This window comes from Taeniopygia guttata, chromosome 2 (assembly GCF_048771995.1).
Source record: "Taeniopygia guttata chromosome 2, bTaeGut7.mat, whole genome shotgun sequence".
Lineage (NCBI taxonomy): Eukaryota > Metazoa > Chordata > Aves > Passeriformes > Estrildidae > Taeniopygia > Taeniopygia guttata.
Window position 1 is genome coordinate 59,836,029 of NC_133026.1, and position 24,095 is coordinate 59,860,123.

Below are 24,095 nucleotides of genomic sequence, written 5' to 3' on the forward strand. Positions count from 1 at the left end.
TTGGGGAAATCAAATTAATTCATTACACAGCTCTTCTCCCCAGATTCCACTTCATTCCAAATTTCTCTGCCTCCCTGCGGAACAGGGGGACAGGGAATTGGGGCTGCAGTCAGTTCATCATACATTGTCACTGCTTCTCCGTCCTCATGGGAAGGAGTCCCAGCACTCTTCCCCTGCTTCAGCATGGAGTCCCTCCCACAGGACTCAGTTTTCCACAAATTCTTCCAATGCAGGTCCTTCCCATGGGCTGTAGTTCTTCATGAAGTGCTCCAGCGTGAATCCCCTGCAGGACTGATCACAAATCCTGGCAGCCTAGGTTACCTTCACCATGGACTCTCTACACACATCCACAGGTCCTTCCAGGAGCCTGCTACAGCATGGGCTTCCCATGGGGGTCAGAGCCACCTTGGGCATCCACTTGCTTTGATTTTGGGTCCTCGAGCGGCTGCAGAGTCACAGCTGCCTCACTGTGGTCTTCACCAGGGGCTGCAGGGGAATCTCTGCTCCACTGCCTGGAGCATCTCCTTCTCTTCCTTCTTCACAGACCTTGGTGTCTGCAGAGCTACTTCTCTCACATGTCCTCGCTCCCCTCTGCAGCTGCTGTTGCACAAAGGTTTTTTCTCCCCTTCTTAAATGAGTTATCCCAGAGGTGGTGCCATCGTTGCTGATGGGCTCAGCCTTGGCCAGCAGTGGGTCCATCCTGGAGCCAGTGACATTGGCTGTAATGGACATGGGGGAAGCTTCTGGCAGCTCTCACATAAACATCCCTGTAGCCCCCCCACCAGCAAAACCTTGTCACTCAAATCCAATACAGTAATTAACCTTTGTTCATGCCTAGGTATTGTGAGACACAGTCGAGAGCCCTTGCAATATGTCACTTTGTTACTGCGAAGAAAGTTAAGGATTGACAGAAAGGCTTAACTATAAATTTTCTTGCCTGTATGAGTTTAATTTAGAATTGCAATCACGATGTAACATAAATTAAAATAGCAGTAGTAGATCACTAGTTGGCAAATCTCTTAAGAATAATGTAGGTACTTCACTAGATTATGGAGTTGGAGTACCTTCTATGTGCTTAGCCCATTGCTGAAATTAGTCTAGTTTTTTAATTTTAAGATACTTTTGAAGAGGAGAGACAGGCTTTAAGAGGTGAAGTTATGGTGGCTCTCTCTGTGATCTAGAAGACTGACTTCTGGAAAGGGGAGCTTCCTTAATGAAAAGAAGCATTTCCCTTCAAATAAAATTTGAAGTTTTGCCCCAAGCATCCTCCAATCCATGCATAATCTGGACGACATTAACCATTAAAGTAAATATTATGTATTACTTGACCTGCAGGTGTAATATATTAAGTCTTCAGAGAAAAAAATGTGTTTTTAAGGAAGAGAGTGGAGAAATAAAGAGGAAATCTGCAGGCCTCCTGACGGACCTATGAAGGACAGAAAAATGCTTTCCCAGAAAGAGAAATATGGAAAGACTCTGTATCAGTGGTTCCTGTGTGTTTTAATTGGACATTCAGTTTCTTTCAATGTCAAAGGAGGACTGCATGCAGTAAACAACTACCATACCTCCTGAGAGGGGCTGCTGCTCTGTCTCCTTCAGAAAGTGATACGGAATGGGCACTCTCCATGCAAAGAATGCATGAGGAGTGAGCACAAGTTGGTAAATTTATTCTAATAGCAAGGTTAAACACCATCTTTTCTGGGCACCCCATGGACGCCCAGAGAAGATCCTGTCAAATGTCTAGCGCACATCCTTGATAATGACAAGGGGAAGGGCTGCCAGGCCTGTTGGAAAGGCTGCAGTCAGCTATTGACATTATCAGACCAGCTCTGTGTCCTGCAGCCCTGTACACCTTCTGCCTTGGAGACGCTCCTCAGGAGGAAGGGCCACGAGGAGCAGCTCTGGTAGAACAAGCTCCACATTAAACACTTGTAGCGGAGGAGGCACATAGGCACAGTGCTACAAGGAAGAGCTGAAATCAGCCTTCAAGCAGATGACAAGAGAGGATCTGTCAAACCAGCCTTCAAGAGGACAGAGAGCATGCTGAGACAAAATGATGATAATAGCAACAAAACCTTGAGGAGACTGAACAGAGAAAGAAGCTGCAGGAGGGCAAGAAAACAGGATTTGTATAGTAAGGCAGACAGAAAGAAATGACAAATGTTTTCATAGAATAACAGAGACAAAAAGGGATAGATCTGATAGGCTGCAAGTATAGAATTTGGCTCTGGCTTGGAAATAGACTAATACAAAAAGAAGACAAATAACTGTTCCACATGGTTGTAAATGAGCATGGCAGAAAGGAGAGAAGTTGGTGGTAACAGATAAGAAATTGGAATAACAGCATCTGGATCCCACAAGAAGTCTCCAGGGTGAGTAAAGAATATTGGAGGGGGTTTTTAAAAAATCATATTCCTTGATTTGCATATGCTTTCAGGTTGTAGCTCATCAATACGTCAGGAGAAAGGCATCTGTCAGCAATGTGTTGTAGATATTAGGGCTATATAAAAAATGTAACCATTGTATAGAAATGTTGGCCTGAACCATGGCTAAACCTTTTTTGTTTGTGTAGTATAGACTTGGGAAAGGTGAATCCTCATGAGGGTGAGCTTAGTAGTGCCACTAAAGGTGCTGTGTTAAATACACTGTGGTTGAGGATCCACTCTTCCAGGTGGGCTCCTGCTGTCTCATGCCAAGGGTACAGCTCAGCATGAAGTGGAGGACAAAGGAACTGGCTGCTAGATTCAAATGTGTAGGAGCAATAGTGGAAGCAAAGGAGAGAAAGAAAAGAGAGCACCTCAATGCTGAGCTGTCAGTCTCTGCCTGTCTGTTTTCCTTGCCTGTTTGGCCCACGTAGTCTTCAAGTGCCCTCGTTTGCTGTCCTGCTGTTCTTCGCAAGAGAAGGGGATCCCATTAAAGACTCATTTGTATTACAGCCTGCTAAATAGGCTACTGTTAGTGAGGCAATGAATCAGCCATGGCTAACAGCAGTGATAGCCAGTATAGCTAATAACCTTTCCCTACTACTGTTTGCTATCTCCACCTCATTTGTTTCTCACCCTTGGGAGAAAGAGCTTCATTGCATTACTTCTGTAATCCCCTACTGGGCTGTACAGGTGTTTATCCAGAGCAAACATATATGCTTGTGTGGCAGGTAGGTGTTAATTTTTTACAACAAATTCCTAGCCTCAAAAAAATGCATTTCCATTAAATTCTGTTACCACTTCAATCCTGTTGCATATGATCCCTTTGACTGTGAAGTCCTTGTTTTGTTGAGACATCAATAATTAAAATATCAAAAATAAATTCTAAGGTGTTCTGTTTTCTTCTTCATTGTGTCAATTTAGTAAAACATCGGTAAAATACTCATAGATAACCATCTGACACAGGGGTTTTATGTAGTTTGTTCTCTTACTTTTCTGAGTGTTTAAGTGTTAATACCTTTGCAATGGGCAAAAAGAAGTTGTCCCAGGAGAGCATGGCTAAGAGTTTTGAAACTGCTGTTGGATTTGGACACTTAAGTTCCCATTATTTTTAATGATCGTTGAGTATCCAAATTCCCCATGTAGTTGCAGTTACCTACCCAATTGTCCTCAAAGAATTGGTGGACCAAAACTGTTTTTGTTCTGAGATAAATTGCCTTCTTTTCTCTGGGAACTTACCAAGTTATTTATTGAAGAGGTAATTACCAAATGTCATAACAGATTTGACTTACTAGCTGTAAATAGCCAATCTATCAACGGCTACATGCATTCAAAAGCATTTTTAAGTCTACTGGTCAGATTTTTTTGCCTCTTTAGGAACTATCTAGAGGGGACTGAACCACTTCTGATTTAAAATATCACCCTATGCAGAGTGATTGTGTTATTGGAAGACCACCTTACTTTACAGGATTCTAGAAGAGTTAGAAAAATGTCTGTTTTCTGTGTTAAAGTTTGGTGTCTTTTCTAGCTAAAGAGATCTTTCCTGTTCTGTATTCTCATGGGCTATTCAGACACTGAAATCACTGCCTTGATAAACTTCTTTTTGTAATAATTTACCTACCAGGGTATCATTTCACAGTGTTGGCCTGTTACTGTGTCATTAACATGACACAGGGAAGTAAAAATATAAACTAGAAACTTATTTTCTACAGAAATGTTTCTTTTTTTTACTTTATTGTGTAGATGGAGACAATTCAAAAAGTATCAACCCAGCTACATAACCCTACCTCTGATAATAACTTTTAAAATCCTACAGTCCTTTAACATTCACCATCTCCTTAAGGATAAGAAACATGGGGTAACCTAATGCTGCATAATTGAATGATCAGCATTATAAATTTCTCATCAATAAAAAAAAGGGTAGAAAGTGGGGGGTTTTGGAAGCTTAATACTAGATGAAAGTATTTAGAATGGAGATAATATCAGTGAACTGCAAAGGAGGATGCATTTGCAAATTCTGTCCATATTGACCAATAAACAATTTATGGAGAGAACACAAACAAACCCTTAGAATATTTTAAGATCATAGCTTCTGACAAGTATACTTTATTTATGACTTTGCAGTACATTCTTCTCCAGTAATGTTTAGAGGAAATAAAAAGGAAAAGGGGGAAGACACAGCATTCACAATGTTTAACAGTGTTTTATCCTCTTGTCCTCTGCCATGTGTGGGGTACTGTCAGCATAAGTTGATCAGATAACCTCAATGTTCTTGTCTTATATAAAACCCTGGAACTCGAAAAAGTCACAGATGTGACAATAAATGTTTAAGGAATAGAACTGCAGAAAATGGTGCTCCTTTATCTGAAACTTGTGCAGTACTGGTGCTAGTAAATGAGTGCTGCCAGCACTGCCAAGTGAGCCTGAGTGAAAAAGGAGGCAGAGATGGGGTTGGATAGGTGTCCAGCCTTAGCACAACTTCTGCCACTATTGGACACTCTACTGCCAAAGCCAATGGTTCACAATCTGATGGGATTATATGCCTAGATAAGAGCAATATTTGAGTTTAGCTTTGGATCTGCTGACACAACAGGGATTTTTTAGCTTTTGTCCACAGAGTGGATTTGAGTGCTTGAGGAAATACATCAAGTTTAGGTTTCTGAGACTGAATCACCAGACAAAGGTAAAACTTCTATTATTAGTTATAATTTGTGGTTTGGAGGTGCCTGCAGGTGTTAGGTAATATTCAGATTTCCCTACAGTACAAACACACAGGGCACAGTGCTTGCAGTCCAAATACCAGAGCTGGGAGATCACAGTTCTGTTTTGTCAAAGCTTAGATTTCAAAAGCATCATGTTTTTGAGGGAAACCAAAGCCTTTAGGAAATGCTCAGACAAAAAACCTGTCAGAGCAATTGCACTAAGTAATGAAGAGGTCAAGATTGTGATTTGTGTCTCAAAGTGCCAAGAAGGAGCCCTGATGTGAGAAATCTTTTCCTAGAAAAGGTTGAAGTTCATATGTTTCCGGTGGGGAAAAAAAAATTGCTTTTTTTGCTTGAAGAGAATATACTCAAAAACCAAAATACTGTTGAATACAAGGCAGAGTGAAGGTAAAACAAGCCCAGAGAACTGTGTGCCCATCAAGAAAAATGGCAAGAGAAAAACCAAATATTGGAGTCAGCCTCTGGTTCCCAATCCAGTACCATGAATTTGCCATGTCAGTTCACCAGCCATTTTCTTCTTTTCAGCCTAGGCCAAAGTTTCTGAGAAATGGGCTGCAGTCCCTGGGATCAGGAGGGCAGCAGCCCACTGTGCTTTGGACACCCACCAGTAATTCCACATGGCCACAGCTCTAAGGGGTGCAGGCGTACACCCCCCTGTACCAGGAGTCCTTTTGGACATCACAACGTCCTGGGACGAGGACGCCACAACACCCCATAGCCAAGGAGGGCTACAGCCTTTCTGCTGTCTGAGCACCCCTTCCTAGAGCAGCATTGCTTCCATTGCTGGACAGACACTGTTGTGAAAAACCTGAAGCGGAAATAATAAGAAGGACCTTAACAGTATTGTCTGCTTTAAAAGATACCCTGACAGGGTTGGTTAACTAGACAAGTGTGCCTCTAACAAACCCATCGAGCTTGATAAATGTTTCTCTATTAATATCCTAATTTTGCTGGATCTCATGAGCAGCTTTTGGAGTTCAGAGGCAGAAAAAGACTGCTTGAAAGATGGCTCTTACAAGAAGCTAATTGCATGCAGGGTTTTCAGAAATATTAGGTCAGTTTCTGTTCAAAAGTTGGGTGCCTGTTCTTTAGTGGCAACAAAATTAATTCTTCTGGGCTTGGGGAAAAAAAGAACTACTTTGATTTTCACCAGTTAATGTACTGCTGAGCCTTACTTCAAATAAGTTCAGAAATTTTAGTTTTAAAATAGTCCACAAAGGAAGGGATATAATTTCAAGGATAAAGGATGGTGCAAAATAATTCCAACAAAATTTATTGTGTTGGAAGCACTGTGTTTATATGACTTTTGTAAAATACTGTTTTTTTAATGCAAATATTTCAGCAGCAGAGAAGAAATATTGCAGTTCAGTTCTCTTCTGGACACATACATAAAAATACCATTTACACCAGTACAGCAATGAAAAAAATGTGATTTAAGTGGGGAAAGATCTTGCCCCATAGACCATGTTTTAGTTCTAATTACAGCCCATCTATCTTAAAGATCCAGGATTTACTGCATAAGAAACTGGTATCTGGAACAATGACCCATGTCATTATTTCAAAGAAAGATGTAAAGAACTTTTACAACATGGCATGTCTCTGTTACTCTGCTCTTTAATACCATAATGCAAGCTCACTGCTTTCAATGGGGTTATGTTGGTGCAATGAGAATACATTTCACTAAAAGAAGGTCGGAGTTCTCTTTGTAGTAAGCAACTGATTTTTGATTGCTTGATGGTCTCTGATTTTTTTTAAATGAATTTATTGCTACAGTTCTGTTACAAAGATGACCCCACTAAACTCTGGCTTGGATTCTATACATTGTGCTAGACCTTGCACAGATTCCCAATGAGGTCTATACGTTGTTGAAAGTTTTATAGAAAAATATTCCAGTATGCTTCTTGATTTCCAGTTCTAAAATAATTTTTTAATCAATATTAGCATGAAAAGAATTATAAAAAGTGTTGCTTATAAAACATACTTTTAAAACTTGAGGCCATGAAGAAAGATCCATCTCAAATGCTTTTCAAAGTCCTTTCTTATTTACAAATCACACTGAGATTCTAAGTTGGATACTAGTCTTCTTACCTGATATTCTGTCCTGATAGTCACACTCAAAGGATTCAAAAAAGCAAGTTGTAAAAAACCGACTAGGTTTGATCACTAAAGTGTTCAATTAAGTATTTTTCTGTTGTACATTAAATTTGAAAATATTCATAGTGAAAATAGACCTTTTAGTAAAATGTTCCACAGGAAAATCTGTCTGGCATATATATTTTGTAATTGGGATGAGATGTTGCATTGGTGGGAAGCCTCTTGGGAACAGCCACACCATGAGATTCTTATGTCTGGTGGAGTTCTAATTCTGTCTGGGGAGAGAGATCCATAGGCAGATAGAGACAAGTGGGTCAAGAATATCAGCTCTCAGCTGTGGCCATCTGAAGTTGGAGTGAAGGAGCAAGATCACCACACCCCTCTAGCTCCTTAACACTAAACATTTTATTTCTAAAATTTTGAAATTACTTATACCATAGATATTAAAGTTTTTGCATTTTAAAACCGATTTTTAAGAACTCCATGGAAAGATAAATTGCATTATTTGGGATTTTTAGCCTGACTTAGAAGAAATGTCAAATGCTATAACTTCTTGCAAGATGGAAATTCTGTTTTTCAATCTGATATAAAAATTGTATGATCATAGTAAATATTCTATCTTTAATCTCTTGTGAAAGGAAAATAATAAAAGGCACTGTTACATTTCTCTCAAACAATCTTAGCTAATCTAGACTTCGTAGTTGCAGTGGGGTTGCAGCCATCACTCTGTCTGTGTCTCTGTGTGTGTGTGTGTGTGTGTGTGTGTGTGTGTGTGTGTGTGCAGGACTGGAGAAATCCCGGTCATCTGAACTTGTGTTCCAAAGTGTCCTTCATGCAGAAGAATATCTTCATTATTAAATCCTTCCAATGCCAGCATTCTATAATACTGAACTCTGGGAAATGTGTCAATTAAAAAATAATGAAAGGCAGAATGAGTAACTCAAAAAAGAATCTCCTTCGTGAATGCAAAATGCTTTGAGTATTTGGGAATCAGCCTTTCCCAGTGAGATGAGCAGGATGAGAAGCAGGAAATTCCAAACATTCCTTGGTTAAGGAAAGTGAAAATGACAGTCTCCTAATGCAGGGTGAGAGGTCCTGCCCTCTCATTTTTATCCCCGGAAGACTCATCCAGCTAATGTGTTAGTGCTAATTTTTTTGCTGATGATTTCAATTAGATCCTTATACTGCAGTTCTGCCACATATTCTCTTCTTTCATAGCCTTCTTTTTCCGTGTCTTACTTGATAATGACCCTAAAGTGGGCTTGCATTTACATGTGCTTTTAGCCTGAGCTCATCCACAGAATTGAAATGCAGAAGTACTGTTTTGTGAAACCTGTAGAAAGACAAAGGCATGAGGCTAGAAAAGTGGCATGTGCCTTCCTTTTTGTACTTCTTTCCTGATCTAACCTGAAGATGTGTAATAGCCTTTAAATGTTTCCTGAGCATCCTTGCATCTCTAACCGCACATTTGCCCACTTGTATGTTTCAAAACACATTGATAACCTCCCTTCTGTGCTTCCCTGTTTGGAGACTACCCCTAGGCTGTAGGATGTTAATCAGAAAAGAAAAGAAAAAAAACCCAATTATCAATGGAGTAGGTTTTGCTATGTATTGTCCCAGCATGTAATATAACAAAGCAACAGGCTCCTTTGAAATGTTGTGATAGGTAGGCAAGTGCTCAAAGCTGGACTTGAACTGCTTTTACACATGGAACAGATGCAATTTTCCAGTGCATTATCATTTCCAGCTCCCTGTGACAGTCTGTGAAGTTTGCACCTTTCTATCAGCTGTAGCAGCCAGCAGGAAGCTACGCCTTTTGGGAAACCAGGCTGAGACTTTGACGCTAACTTCCTCAGAAACTGACGACCATTTCAAACCCCGCCACCATATCCTTAACAAGCAAGGTGCTGCCCTTGTTTTCCTTCCCAACATACCCAGCACATAGATTTAAAACAACAAAAAAAAAGTCATGCCAAAACAAAATGAAACAAAACAAACCACTACAATGCATACCCAGTTCTCCTTTTGAAGGAGGATGAGAGGGAGAGCCCTACATGGCAGATGTTTGTTGTTTAATGCTCTACAGAAAGACAGTCAGATGCTACAGTGATGTTTGACCCCGTGGGGAGCAGGGTAAAACAATTCCATGCCCCCCTCCTCAGTAGCGTGAGAAACAGGGACTATGTGCAGGTGGAAGCAGTCAAGCTAAAAAAATGACCAGGAACAAGTACCAACACTAAGCAGCCTTAGTGCTTCCACTAGGTCAAATCCTTGCTTTAGAAGATTTAAGTAGGACAGAGCCCCATGCTGGGTTTCTTTCTGGCCATGGGTTCCACTCCTGTGTGCACATGCTTGTGTGCAAGCATCACCCAGTCTAGTCCATGCAGTGAACACAGCAAAAGTTCAAAGCTTTTAGATTCCTCTTCATCGTTTTTTTTTTTTTAAAGGACTGTGTCTGATCTTTGCTTTTCATCCCTGGATTTATTTGGAAGCATTTCTCTTCCCATTTCTTCATGTGGCAGGTTGCATGCAGATTCGTTTTTCTGGTATTCAGTGACCGTCCGCATTGCTTTGTACTTAGTTTACATCTTCATGCCTGTAATAAAACCGAGACTTGAAGGAATAACTGGATAAGCAGGTCTCTCTCTCCAGCTGTCATGTCTAGTTGTGGCAGAAAACTGGTGTTTCATTGTAAAAGATGTTAATTTCAATCTGAGCTGTGGCTGTGTTGAGAGGAGCATAAAAGGAATTCTTGATTATCTATATCAGTACCGTTGTCCCCAGGGACAGGCTCTGAATCTTCAGATCACATATGGCAAGAGTGCTGTGATAAAATATGCATCAATAAAACTTTGCAATTTATGGTAATAAAGGAGTGGAAAGTTTTATACACTGTGATAATTATTCCTGACTGGTACTTTTTCCTTCCTTTCGTTCTTCTGTATGCCTTTGTGTTTAAGCCTTTTCTGCATGTTGTAGCAATGATTGCATGATTGAAACTGCAGGTTCACAAACTGGGGGGCTCGCCTTGTTTCTAGATCCATTGACCTTCTGTAGCCATCAGTTCACTTCTAAAGCAGCAGGCATTTGCTATCTCTGGGAAGGTTCTGCAGTGCTGTGACTCCTCACTCTTCTTCCTCTTCTGTGCATGCACACATGCTACACACAGCATGGATTTCAGAGTAGCTTCCAAAAAGGATCAAATTATATTCCTCTGATCTTTCTTTGCATATCTTATTACTATAATCGATGAGAAAAGCGTACATTTACATGAAGGTAACATTTATCCCATACTGTGTGTCACCTGCACTGTTTTAAACTTATTTCATCTAAATAGAATTCTTATTCTTTTGAAGTAGGAAAAATAATGATATTTACATTCACAGGAGTGTAATGATGTTTACACTCACAGGAAGTAAACAGTGACTATTAAATAAAAGCAGTAGATTATCTGTGACCTTATTTTTTTTCTTTCTCAGCTCATTGTGTCTTTGGTGGCCAACCTATGAGAGAGTCTGTCTTCTGCTTTGGCACCCTCGACAGCAATTAAGCATACGGCTTGAAATGTATGGCCTAGCAGTACAAACCTCTTGCACGCTTGGGCTCTGCTGACTTCAAAGGGACTTCCACATGCAGCGTTTACAGGCAGCTCCCCTTTACTGAACACCCTCAGTGACATGTTTGCACAGCGTCTCGCGCTGTGGGATCCCAGGCTTTACTGGGACATCTAAGCCCTGCTACAACACAAATAGTCGTTCATCCCATCTGTCTCCTGTTCCCCTTTTGTTGGCTTTTTTTTTTTCCTCTTCTCAGTATTTTGCTTCAGCTGGCCTGCAGGAAATAAATCAGCCACTCTTAACCTTTTCCATGCTCACTTCTCCGCAATTAAGGGTGAGCTGTGAAACTAGTTAGGAGAAACAGCGTAGCCATCAAGCTATCTCAAGAATGTTTCCTTTACTCCTGCTCACACCACTAAATTGTGAGCTCCTGCACAGTGGTAGCAAAGTGTGTATCTTGACACATGTGCTTACTTCCTATCAGCTTCAGCAGCGCTTGGTCACCTGCCTGAGGTTCAGTATGTGCTCAGAGGTTTTGCATGGCTGGGTACCAAGGCCATCCCTTACAAAATCTGTAACTATCCAGTCTTGCATGTTCAGCCTTTTTCCCAGATTTCTGCAGGTGCTCGAATGTCATCAAAGGCAGTAAGATTTAGATCATTTGTGTAAGTGCTTAAGTGGACTTTGACATCTATAAAAGTTCTGCTGAATCTGGACCTGCCTGATTAAAAGAACCCAAACATTTAGCAAAATGAATAGGAAGGCTATTTGCAAGTACATTTCTTTCTTTTTGTACAGCAGCAGTTAAAAAGACAAAATGTAAAACTATTAGTTCCACATTAAATAATGATGGGAGATTTAGGTTACAAAAATAATAATTTCTAATTCTACATATGTAAGGAGAACTGGACAATAAGGCCAGCAGTGAAAACAAAAGGGATAATGTGAGGGGTTTTCTGCCTCTGCACTTGTGCAAATTAATAGGAAATTAAAGACTGTTAGAAAGTTGATTGAATTGTGGTTCTTAACTTCTTCACTTTTCACTAAGGTTATCCTAAAGGCAGGTGGCTTTCAATTAGTTTTGTTCCGTGCTGGCTAAAGTTGTAATGATCCTTGGGAGAGTGAAAGAAAAGAGATTTATTGCAGTAAGGATAAGCTAGGGCAGGCAAAGAGACAGAGTACATAACCACTAATTAACTCATGTAGTCATTAAAAAAAAAAAAAAGAAAAGGAGGAAGAAAAAACAATGTGCAACCTGAAAGAGGATTGTAAAGCCTCTCTGCACTGCAGATCAGACCCTTGAGCTTTCATTACACTGTGCATATCATATTAGATGGTATATATGAGCCAATTGCATATAAATCACATTCTCCCAATGTTGCAAGTCCTTGTCACAGAGCATATTTAATTTAACATTGTAATATTTATTTTCTAAAGTTCTAAGTAGGCCAAAATATACCCAGTAAATTGAGTGCTCTGCCACAGCACAGTGCCTGACCTACACTCCAGTAGAAAATTAACCCTAATTCATCTTCATAGTGACCCTATGCCAAACAGCTATTCCAGATGCTCCATTCCCGCCCTTCACTGACTTAGCAAAGTGAAGCTGTAGTGATTTTGACTAATTCAGTTTGGACTTTTAATTACATCTATTCCATTCATTTGTTTCCACTTAAAACCATCGTGTTGTGGTTGGGTGGCTTGTAAGCAAGCTTTGCTTGGTCTGAGTATCCTTTAGGGACAGGCTTAAGCCAGAAGGCGTGTATGTCTGTTGAAACCATGTCAAATGGGAACTGCTATCTCAGATTTGAACTACAAGGCTTTGTTTTCTGACACAAAGGGTCAAAGTCTGCCTAGTTATTTCCATGTGTCCCTTCCCCCTCTCACTCCCATCAGGATTATTTTAAATTCACATTATGGATAAGCGTTTGTGTGCATATGCACAATTCACTGGAAAACAGAGACTCTTTATTGTTCAAAGCTTCTCTAGAAGTGGCTTGTTTCAGGCATTCCTCTCACAACCATTCACACATCTCTAAAACCGGAGAGATTTCAGTCAATCTGCTAACAAAGTCTGTTTTCAGATGCCATGTGAAGAAACCTGAAATGCTTCAAGCATTTTTATAATCTGATTTTTTCCTTTTTGTTGATAAGAATTAGAAGAAATTGATTAAGAACATTTGTGTTTATTCTGCTATTATTTGAGGGATTAATACTATGTTTTATAGTGCATCACACATTAATACTGTGTTTTGTAGTGTATCACCATCAAACTGTTTCTTCTGCTCCTCCCATGATTAACAGAGATTGTATCTGATTTCTGTAATGTTTTCTACATGTGTAGAGCAGGGTATATTTGAACTGCAGCAAATGTGCAAAGTGAAAAGGCTGCAGAGAAGACACCAAGATAACAAAATCTTAGTCTTCTCACTGACCTCTTGCAAGGCACAAATGAAAATGTTTCATGACAAAATCTATCAAATTTCCTGCATCTTGTGCATTCAAATTATTCCTAAGTTAGAGTGCCGAAGGAAAAGATTAAATTTATTTAATTTTTTTTTTAAACCGTGTATTTATCCAAGTCAGGTGACTTCTGGTTTTGACATTACAGGCACACAAGTAAAGCCTTGCTGTCATTTCTTAGCTCCAATACAACTCTGCTTATGAAGAAAAATTGGACCATATGGGAGCATATGGAAAAAACAGAAGGTTCGTATTTGTGGGAAAGTACCTCCTACAGGTGGCATTGTAATTAACCTTGTGGGTCCCGAGTACACACGTCACTCAAGTGTGCGCAGGTGCCATGTCCCTGCATGGGACAGGAGCATGGTTCCCATGCCAGGACCACCAGGAGCCACCTGGCCTTCAGGCCACCCTTCCCCACCATGGGTCTGCTGACAGCCCTGCTGCCCCACATCCCACAGGCACCCAGTGGCCGAGGGGGAGGGTGGAGCTGTGCTCTCCTGCAAACCCCGTGGAAGTAGTTGTTGGGAGACTGCTTGCTCTCAACCCATGATTTCCCATGCCCCCCATCATGGCACAATCCCACTGCCCAGGGTCTTGCCTGCTGGGAGACGAGGGGAAAGCTGTGTCATAGTCTGGTTGGCCTCGCTCCTCTTAGTTGCCCTGGCTGTTATCAAAGGGCTGGTAGGATGTGACGTAGTAGCCATTTGGCACCCTCCTTCCCATATTTTGGGCAGAGCTGGGTATGTCTCTGCATAAGACACAAGGTTGTGGCCACGTCTCCTTAACCCCATCAGCAGTTGAGACCGTGCTGACTGTGCCCTGGGCGTCTTAGCATAGGGACAACAAATAAAAATGAGGAGCAGCCACAAAGACAGATGATCATGTGCCTGGGACATTGGCATTTATGTTAGGGGAATGGGTGGAGCAAATATTTTTGGAATATTGTGAGCTCAAAAGAGAAAATAAGAAAAGGTGGGATGGGATCAAGCTTGAGCAAAGGGTTGGATCCATGTTTTTCCTCCCAGCATGATTGCCAAATAAATTTCATCAAGAATTGTTGAAAGGGACACAAATTGAAGTGGATTGAGAACTGCCTGAACAGCAGATCCCAGAGGGCTGTAATCACTGTCACAGGATGTAGTTGGAGGCCTGTCACTAGTGATGTCCCCCACCAAGGTTCAATACTGGGCTCAGTATTGTTTAACATACTCATCAATGACTTGGATGAAGGGGCAGGTGCCTCCCCAGCAAGTTCACTGATGGCACAAAGCTGGGAGAAATGGCCAATACCCCTGCTGTGCAGCCCCTCAGAGGGGTTCAACAGGTTGCGGAGATGTAAATGGGCAGAGTGCAACTTTCTGAAATGCAATGAGGGCAAATGCAGGGTCCTGCACCTGGGGAGGAATAGCTTCATGGGCCAGGACAAGCTGGGGGCCAAACCGCTGGGAAGCAAAGAACTTGGGGTTCCTGGTGGACAACAAGCTGCCCATGAGCCAGTAAGGTGTCCTTGTGGCACAGAAGGTCAAAGGTATCCTGGTACATTAGAAAGAGAATTGTTGCCAGCAGGTGGAGGGAGGTGATCTGGCCCCTCTGCTCAGCCCTGGTGAGCCCACATCTGGAGTGCTGTGTCCAATTCTGAGCTCCTCAGTATATGAGAGACAGGGAGTTCCTGAAGCAGGTCCAATGAAGGGTGACAAAGGTGATTGAGAGATGGAAGTATCTCTCTCATGAGCAAAGGCTGAGGAAATTGTGCATCTTCAGCCTTGAGAAGAGAGGACTGAAAAAGGACTTCTTCATTGTCTGTAAGTATCTAAAAAAAGAGTGCCAAGAGGATGGAGACAGGTTCTTGGTTTTTCCAAGCAATAGGACAAGAGTCAGTGGGCAGAAACTGGAGCACAGGGTGTTCCACCTGAATAAGAGGAAAAGTTTCTTTACTGCGCAGGTGACCGCACACTGAACAGATTGCCTAGGGAGATTGTGGAGTCTCTCTCACTGGAGATTTTCCAGAGTCACTTGGAATCAATCCTGTGCCATGTGCTCTGGGATGACCTTACTTAAGCAGGGAGGTTGGACCAGATGACCCACTGTGTATCTCTTCCAGCCTGACCCATTCTGTAATTCTGTGACTCTGTGAACTACATCTTAAATAACAAGAACCAGCACAGTCAAAATGTCCTCACCTTTGAAAGGATTTGAAGCTTTTGCATAGCTTTAATAAATGCAATTTGCACAAACAGTGCAGTGTTTTAAAATAAATTATACTCACCGAGTCACATGCTGTGATTTATCTTTAAGCATCCTCATGCAGTGCGGTTTATTAAATTTCAACCTGGGCTCTCAACTGTTCAGTTAATGTAGATAATTAATTTGATTATCATTCAGACAGGCTGCTTTGTGACTGAAACAGTCCCATATTGTTGCTACAAATATTTCAGTTAGCTTGTATGAAGAAATCATAATTTCTTCTTTTTTTTTTTTTTTTTTTTGCTTCCTTATTTGTTTTATTTTAGTTTGTTCTCACTATCTTTCTTTCTGGCAGTGAGTTATTCTAAAATACATAGTGTTGGATTACTAATGCCTCCCCCTAATGCTTTAATAGGTTTCTTTGAGCACACAGTTAGTATTCATTCTTAGCTATGCATGCATCTTCTAGTCACATTAGGTGACCCTTTTTTCTTTTCTTTTTCTTCATGCAGAAGATAGAGGAGGAGAACTGTGGGCGCCCTGTGTATTACACTGCAGTTCTTAATGAATATATGTGCATTACTTACTAATTGTAAAAAGCTGTCTGGCTACAGTACACAGGATGAAAAGTGTTATGCATTAGTAGACTATATTCTATTACACTCCTTGGCTACAAAATTTTATACTAAGTACATTACTTTAAAATTAGAGCAGAATGTAAGTACCTAAATACAGTTGATGTGCTCACCCTATTTACTTCTTGTGACAAAACAAGTGGAGTTTGTTTTTACTAGCATCCATTAGATGTACTCTGCTGTAAAAATTCCACAGAGTTCCAGAGATGGAGGCGGCTTTATGTGTTGTCACCTCATCAGGCACAGCAGGCAGCCTGCACACCACACATCACAGAGGAGGTCCAGTCCAGCCTTGCGTGGGGAGGTGCTCACTGCACCTCTGACCAGCAAAGGGAGCTGAGTGAGAAGACGTAGGAACCCTTGTTGGTCCAGATGATAAAGCTGGGCAAGATTTTGGACCCATAACTTTGCTTCAGATGTATAAGCCTGTCCAATGAAGGGTATTGATCTGCTCTCAAGACTTGGGTGACATCAGCACTGCTCTCTGTTACCATGCACTGCACTCTTCTGACGAGTTCCTGCAACAACACTGAAATCCCTCTCTGGGGAGCTTGTTCACATATGTCATGGTGAGGAAGGCAGAGCTTAGATAAGGCTTTTTTAAGTGATGGTGTCCTTTTCCCTTTCAAAAGTCACTGCAGACTTTGAATCAAGGGTGTTCAAATATTTTTCTTTTTTTTATCCAGGATAGAAATTCTGCCTTGAACTTCTAATAATAGCTTAGCATGGATTGTTGATTTCACTTATGAAAAAGACCTCTGAAATTGTGTTCAGTCTTGCCTCAAGCCTTCAGGAGTATTTCTTCCCAGTTTATGGAGTGCACTGCAGTGGATGCTAGTAAAACCAATTATTTCATAAAACTGACTGGTAGACTGCAAGGAAAAGAAAGCCCTTTCTCATCTGCCTAAATGAAATAGTTACATTCCCTGACTTGCCCAGTTCAGACCAGTGGGCAATATCTGCTGCAGAAGGGTATCAGTGACAGCCTGTAGCAAATGTGTTCCTTCTTCCTTTGCCTTTCCCCTGCTCTGGAATGGGCATGTCTTAGAACGGTTATGGGGAAAAGCTGTGATTGTGGAAATGCAGAGATATCCCTGACACCAAACCTCAGTCATTATAATGCCAGGCTTCAAGCACGAAATGTTTGCTTATAAAGGTACGATTGAAAATTATCAAATGTATCTTAAGCACAGAACTTAATCCAGCTTCATTGAGATTAATGTCAATTTTGGCACTGAATTCCTTTGAAATACTAGGCTCACCAATGCACATAGCAAAAGGTAGACAATATCAGTAGACCTTGGAGAAAAAATGAGCTAAACTACATCTTACACTGCTATTATATATTATTAAAAGCCATTTCTAAAAGAGTGCTGGGTACTAGGATACAGAAATGTGTAGAAAGACTCAACCCATGCAGCAGAGATCTTCAAACTCTAAAGCACCAGGTCTTGGTCTCTGTGGAAAGATTTTTTTCAAAAATTATAAGCTTTTTTTTTCCCTTACATTTGACACAGCCAAAAAATATTCACAGATCTTCTTTTCAGGTTCTGTATGTCACAGGAAATATGTGGTGCATTCTTTTTCCCAAAAGCTCCATATCCCACATAGAGAGTAGAAAAAATGCATGTTTCTTTCTTCATGTTTTTAAACTGTTTAGTGATTTTTAATGCCATTCAAGTGTTGTGCATTATATTATTTTGCTTTTAATAAAGACATCAGAACTGTGCTTAATAAGTACTATGGATCAATTTAAAATAGCACTGCTTTAGAATTGCTGTAGAAGACACAATCTTAGTCTTGTATCTTCATTTAAATTTCCATTGCATTGCTATATTACCATTGTTACTAAATTCAGATAGCATTCAGTGTGTGTGGAGGGGGAGGGGGGTGGTGCTGGAGGAACAAACAAAAAAATCAAAGTTGACATTCCTGCAACTTGAGAGCCTGTGTAGAAGCCGCGTTCAGGCTAGGTCTACTGGAAAGAGAAGAGTCAAGTCAGCAATAGGCCATGGTAATGGTATTGTAATATCAGTAATGTAGTTCTTGATAACATAATAGCTTTGCTCTTAAAGGTAGTTACCTGAGAATAAACAGATTACAGTTATTTGTACATTAATTCAGCATTATTAAATGCCAAAGAGCAACTGGAAGTAAGCCTTCAGGAGTTTTCTGACTGTAAACTAGAGCATATCTTAGGCATTTCTTGTAAAGGCTGTGAAGACAGCTTTTGGGCAACCAAAGGGTATGTAGGCCCAGGCCAGTAGATAACTAGGAGCAGAGGTGATGCAGAAAAAGGAAGTTATATATGGAAGCAGAACAGTTTTGGATGTTTAGAGGAAAATATGACCCTTGAACCCAACATATCTCATGTAGGTACTTTTGCCTAATGAAGTATGTTGTTAACAGTGACCAAAAAGCTAGATTTTGAGAGTGGACCAAACCTCTTACATTACAGGGAGATTTTCAAGAGAAGTAGAAGATGTCGCTACTTGGTTAAAATCAGCCTTTATACAATCTGCTTGTTACTGCAGAATTAGGGGGCATACACGTATCTTGCTAAAGTTACTTTGAAGTATATTGAAAGGCGCATGTTTTATTAAAGTAATTCTGCTAAGACTACTTTAAACAAAGTTGTAAAGGAAATACTAAAATATTTTTTGCTGAGATTATAATAATTTGCCTAAGTCACATTAGTAAAGCAGTAGATAATGGTGACAAATGACTATGGAATGTTTTAGGCAGCAGAAATCAGGCTTACAAGAATTGAAGTCACTAGGGACCACAAAGGTAAAATAAATTTTCTGACTCTTAAATGCTGAGTTCTATCCCATGGTGAGATGTGAAAGCTCACTGGGGATTTGTTTCATATAACCTCCAAATGAGAAATCAGAAGAGATACAGTCAGTATCATAAAATTTAACAAGTTGTTCCAGGAGCAGCACAATTTAAAAAGCCTAGAGTCATATAGATTTGTTTCCCATATCCATAGATGCCCATGCCTCCTCTGGAGTAGCCTTATTGCCCCTGTTGTGGCTCCCATTATCTCAGCCACCCCAAGAACATCTCAATTTTCCATCCCCATGCCCCATAAGTGTCCACAAAAAACTAAAGACTCTTTCAAGGCCATGGGGATCAGTTTGCTGACAAGGTCCAAGCCACCCATGTGATAAATTGGCCAGCCAAATCCCCAGGCTGCCCAGCAGACGTCAAGGCCAGAACCACAATTAAGAGAGAAGAACTTGCTGGAGATTTTTTCTCCATGGGATATTCATTTGGTTCTTTCTTCTATTTGTTGCAGTTTTGTATAATATGTGTAGGGCCCTGATGATTTCTGTTTCTATCAGCTCTGAATTAGGCCAGGCCAGCTGAAACTGGCTGAAAGAACTGAGATTAGAATAGGCCAACAGATTTGAAACAAATTATGACTAGCTGGGACAGACAGGCAGAAAGCCCTGTCTTAAGGAGAGGGCTGTGATTGTGTGAGCACCCTGGGCCCCAGCCTTGAAAGACTCTGGAGACCCATCAGTCCGTGCTAGGATTGTGCTTGATAATAGAGATGATCCTGTATTATGCAGTCCTGTATAGACAGTCCAATCCCAGATCTCAGATGGGGAAACCTTTTGAGGGAAAGGGTATTTTCTGTATTTTTGTGGCAACAACATCCTCAGCACCCTGGGCTGCTGCATGTCCAGAAACCAACTGCTGTTTGCTTGCAGATAAGTTGGCTGTGGGCTGTAAATCGGATGTACTGGATGCATCTGCAGGGAGGCTGTACCTCCCATGGGCAGCCTGCCTGCCCAGGCCCTGCTTCACAGGCAAGGGAGAGTCATTCCCCCGTGTAGTGTGTATTTATCCAGGATCTCCAAGGCCCAAAATCCACACCGTCCTTCAGCACTCACGTGGTGGCTCTGCCATAGACAGAGGGATGGCAAAATTTTGTCATTTCTTTATGAGCCTGTGCTTTAAATGGTACAGTCACTGGGGGAGATTATGTTCTCAGATAAAAGAGGGAGCAGAGAGATGCCAGCAAAGCAGGAAAAACCCAACCTAAACTGCAAATGAATATTCCTCTTTTTTTGTTGTAAAACTGAGTGAATTTGGAGCCAGAAAATTTAAAAATGAATATGATGCAACTCTTCCACATGCAGTTAAAACTGAGACATAAGCCTGACCCTGTTTTTCAGTAGCACCCCGTCCTCTGGCACTGCTTCTATTCAGTTAAGGACATGCTTAAGAAAAGATGCACGTTTCTGCCTTGGTGAATTTAATGGTGCTGAAGTCCATCCCACTGCAGGACAGCAGTTAAGTACCTGCTTAACTTTCAGAAAGTCCCTATGTACCAGCTGTAATCCACTTCTGAAGCAGATAATCATCTCAAGTACTGAGATACCTCCCTAGAAATGAACGTGTCTTGAACTGTTCAATTCATTACAAGTATTGAGGAGACAGAATTCTTATGTAGTTAACAGGCTAATACACAATTATTTAAAAATTGATTAATAGCTATTGAATAACAATATAACTACTGCTTACCTGCAGTTAAAATCTTTGTTGATTAGGTGCTGCTGGAGAAACTTCTGTAATGAAATTTGTGCTTTGCCAAAACTTGAACAATCCCATAGTCTGTTATCCATCTTCCAAAAACCAGAAAAACAGACCAAATCCCCTCCAATGGGCTCATTCAGTTATGAAATACTGTGGAGGAGGTGCAGGAGGAAGAGAAAAAGAAAACGTTTCTAACCCTTGCAGTTATCTGGCCTGGAGATGAAACCCCAAGTCCCTGACTTGGATTTAATGCTTGTTTAAATATTAATTGCTTTTATGTCCTAGAAACCGTGCAACCCACATAATGTCCATCATCTCAAACCAGCATAATACTCGTTAAGTCTTCTCACCTTAGCCTGTCCCTTTTAGTGACTGTTGCTTTCTTTCTTTTTAGGAACCTGCCTTGCCCTTCAAATGAACAGCCAAATTCCCTCTTCCATAAAATGTAGGGCAAAGTCATTAACTTCTGGAGTCAATGACTGAATAGCCCTTCCTTCAGTGGGGTGAGGCTCACAATGAGCTAGTGAACAAAGCTTTTCAATTTATGTGCTGAAGTCAAAGAATAGGGTATTCAGCTGACCTAATTACCTGTCCAAATAGGGCAGACTGAGTAGAAAACGAAGACCATGGGTCAGATCTGGATCTGTGTTATGATGCCGAAAATCTTTGGGGAATCAGACTTCATATTTAAAATTTACTCTGTGTCCACTTAGTGCATTAGTCCTAGTCTCAGAATCTGTAATGAGCAACCTGCAATTAACTCACTGTGTTTGTACTATTCTGTTTCATCATAACATTTCATGTTATTATTAATGCAAACAGTTACCATGAAATATTTCTTCATTAGTTCTGACTGGTTGACTTTTTGGTTTTTCTCTTTCCTGCTAGGAAAAATAATTAGCTGGGAATAATACAATTAAGAATGTTTTAAATCAGTTCCATTAACTTGCTTTGTCTAATCAGTCGTGTGTCCCTCGATCTCCTTCAAGTTTTATTGGAGGAGCTGCTTCTGCACTTGTGCCTCTTCAAGGACTGTAATGTGAGCTGACTGTCCTCCCCTGGCGACTGCGCGGCGCCAGCATCCATGGGGGCAGTGCCATGTAAGGCCTTGACCCTTAATTGGGATGAGTGAGTGAGCTGGACAGTGCTTGTTTCTGAATTGCAGCCAACACTATTAGACAACCCCAAACTGAGCTACATCCTCCCCTTGTAATGCTTCCATCTGGCATCATCAGGCAATGCCGCTTTGCAAAATGCCATGGCATTACAAACCCAGCGCACGATGGGCAGGAGTAGCCAGCTGGAAAGACAAAGGGTTGTCCCTCTCCTTCACCTTCCTTATGTATGGACTGCCAGGGCACAGAGATGGATTTCAATGGAGGTGGGGACAGTTCTGTTACTGCACTGGACACAAAGCCCTGATAGGGCTTTTCTAGGACAGTATTGTAAATTCAAATTGAGATGGTAGCATGAAATCATTGTATTGCAGCATCTATTTGCAGAGTGCAGGTTCTTGGTGAGTTTTGATTTAATTGCTTTCCTTCCCTCTCCCCTTCTCCTTTTGCCTTTTCCCTTTCCCCATCCCTCTTCTCCCTTTCTCTTATATTTTCTTTTGATTCCCCTATAAGTCAAACCAGATGTTTAGTACATCTACATGGGTAACTAACTTATTAGACTGAGAGAAAACAGAGCCTTTTATTTAATGGCCAGGGGCTCAAGTGCAGACTACACAGAAGTCAGAAAATTGTCATAGCCTTTGTGTGTTATATTTTGCCATTAGTTTTTTTCATTACTGAACATTTAACTGGCAAAATCTATTGGGCAAAATTAGCTTCTCAGTCATTGTGAGGCTGAAGGGTGCTGGCAGACCACTTAGATCAGCACAACCATCTTTTGTAGAGTCATGGAAAACTTCAGTCTCTAGGACAAAATCCACTTGCCATCTTCTCAGTGATCCTGGCCAAGACTGGCTTCTCATCAGTCCAAAAGAAAAAGGTCTAAAGGAAAGGCATGACTCATTCTCTGTGATTTGGGAGTGTGATGTGCAAGAGGACAGAAACAGGAGTGAGATTTGTTGGATGTCATGTCATGCCACCATATGGGAAGATTTGCTCTGGAGAGCATTCAGTAATTTTCAGAGTAATTCTAGGGTGGCAGACATAGAGTAGAAAGTATTGTCTTCATATGTAGGCAAAGTCTTTTTTTTTTTTTTTTTTTTTCTGCTTTTCTGGGCTCTTAGGTTTTAAAATTGGGTATTATTTGAATACCAGTAAAACCAGCATGATTTCCAGGAATTGAAACTCTGTTACAGAATCGCAGAAGCACAAATTAGATAACATTGTAACATTGGAAGCGAACACGTGAGGTCATCTAGTTCAACCTCCCTGCTCAAGAAGGGTCTCCTCCAGAAGCCTCCTCTAAAATTTCTAAGCAGGGCAAAATCCCAGCTAATATCTGGAAAAAGCTATGGAAAGGTTGTATTTTGAACCTGTGCCATGCCTTGAAAGTTTAGAGGCAAGATTTTTACTCAAAAAAATGAGTTAAACATTCCTTCTCCCCCTTGTTAGTTAAGACAGACATCTCTTGCTAGGAAATTAGGTGGCTAAAAAGTCAGCCATGGCTTCTCAAAAATGTCCCCCAAAAAACACAGAAGCTTCATAGAAGACTTTCAAGGAGGGGGAGGGAGATGTAAGAATTAATTGTGTGACTAAAATGAAGTGAGTTCAGGCTTTACTTCTGAAAAAAAAAATGTCCAAAAGTGTCATCTTTCTCCATTACAGCAGTAGACAGGACATTTTTAATGACAATGACATATTAGAGTGAGAAACTTATAACTGGAGGCTTGCTGCAGAGAAGCTAAAAATGTAGTTACTTAAGAAATTGCCAGTGGAGACAAAACTAGGAGTAAGAAGCAACATTTTCAGCCAAGGCAAATTAGCCCTCATGTACCTCAGCATGAGAATACCTGCTCTACCTCAGTGCTGTTTTGGTCTGGGTCAGAGGCAAAGACAGATGCAACAGAGGTAAATCCTTGATTATGGATGACATGAGAGATGACCAAAACATCTAGCTGTGATGAAACAATCAGCATTAATTCTTAGGCTTTCCTCCAATAAAACTTTGTCTTTCCTTTCAAACCACCTCTGGTTTTTAACTCCAGAAAGAGTTCTTAATGCCAAGTATTCTGCTGTGCCTTATGGTATACTTTATTGAATACCAGCTAAGCTAAACAAAGATCAGACTGCTGCTATGGTCGCTTGGCTCTCTTTAATTATATCCAGTGCTTTACTGTTTCATGCCTTAATTTTTGTCTTCAGTAGCTTTAAGCTTATTAATTTCTAGCTCAAGTCTTGATCTTTTTCATCTTCTCTTTGGCTCCTGCTTTTTCTTTTGTCTTCTCTTTGCTTCAGGCCTGACTGGTTTGATCATCTCACATATTCTTTAACACTTCCCTCCTGAAGGCAA

General features: G+C 40.8%; 1 protein-coding gene across 2 annotated transcripts in view; it reads left to right on the plus strand.

Annotated features, from left to right (window-relative positions):
• Positions 1-24,095, plus strand: part of CDH20 (cadherin 20) — a 119,907-nt gene that overhangs the window by 6,735 nt on the left and 89,077 nt on the right. Inside the window, exon 1 of one of the 2 annotated variants that reach the window (XM_030265390.4) lies at positions 2,234-2,372. The exons of the other annotated variant lie outside the window; for it this stretch is intronic. The gene's annotated coding sequence lies outside the window, so the exon portion shown is untranslated. Of the gene's footprint in view, positions 1-2,233; positions 2,373-24,095 lie in introns of those variants that run through there. 2 annotated transcript variants of the gene reach the window in all.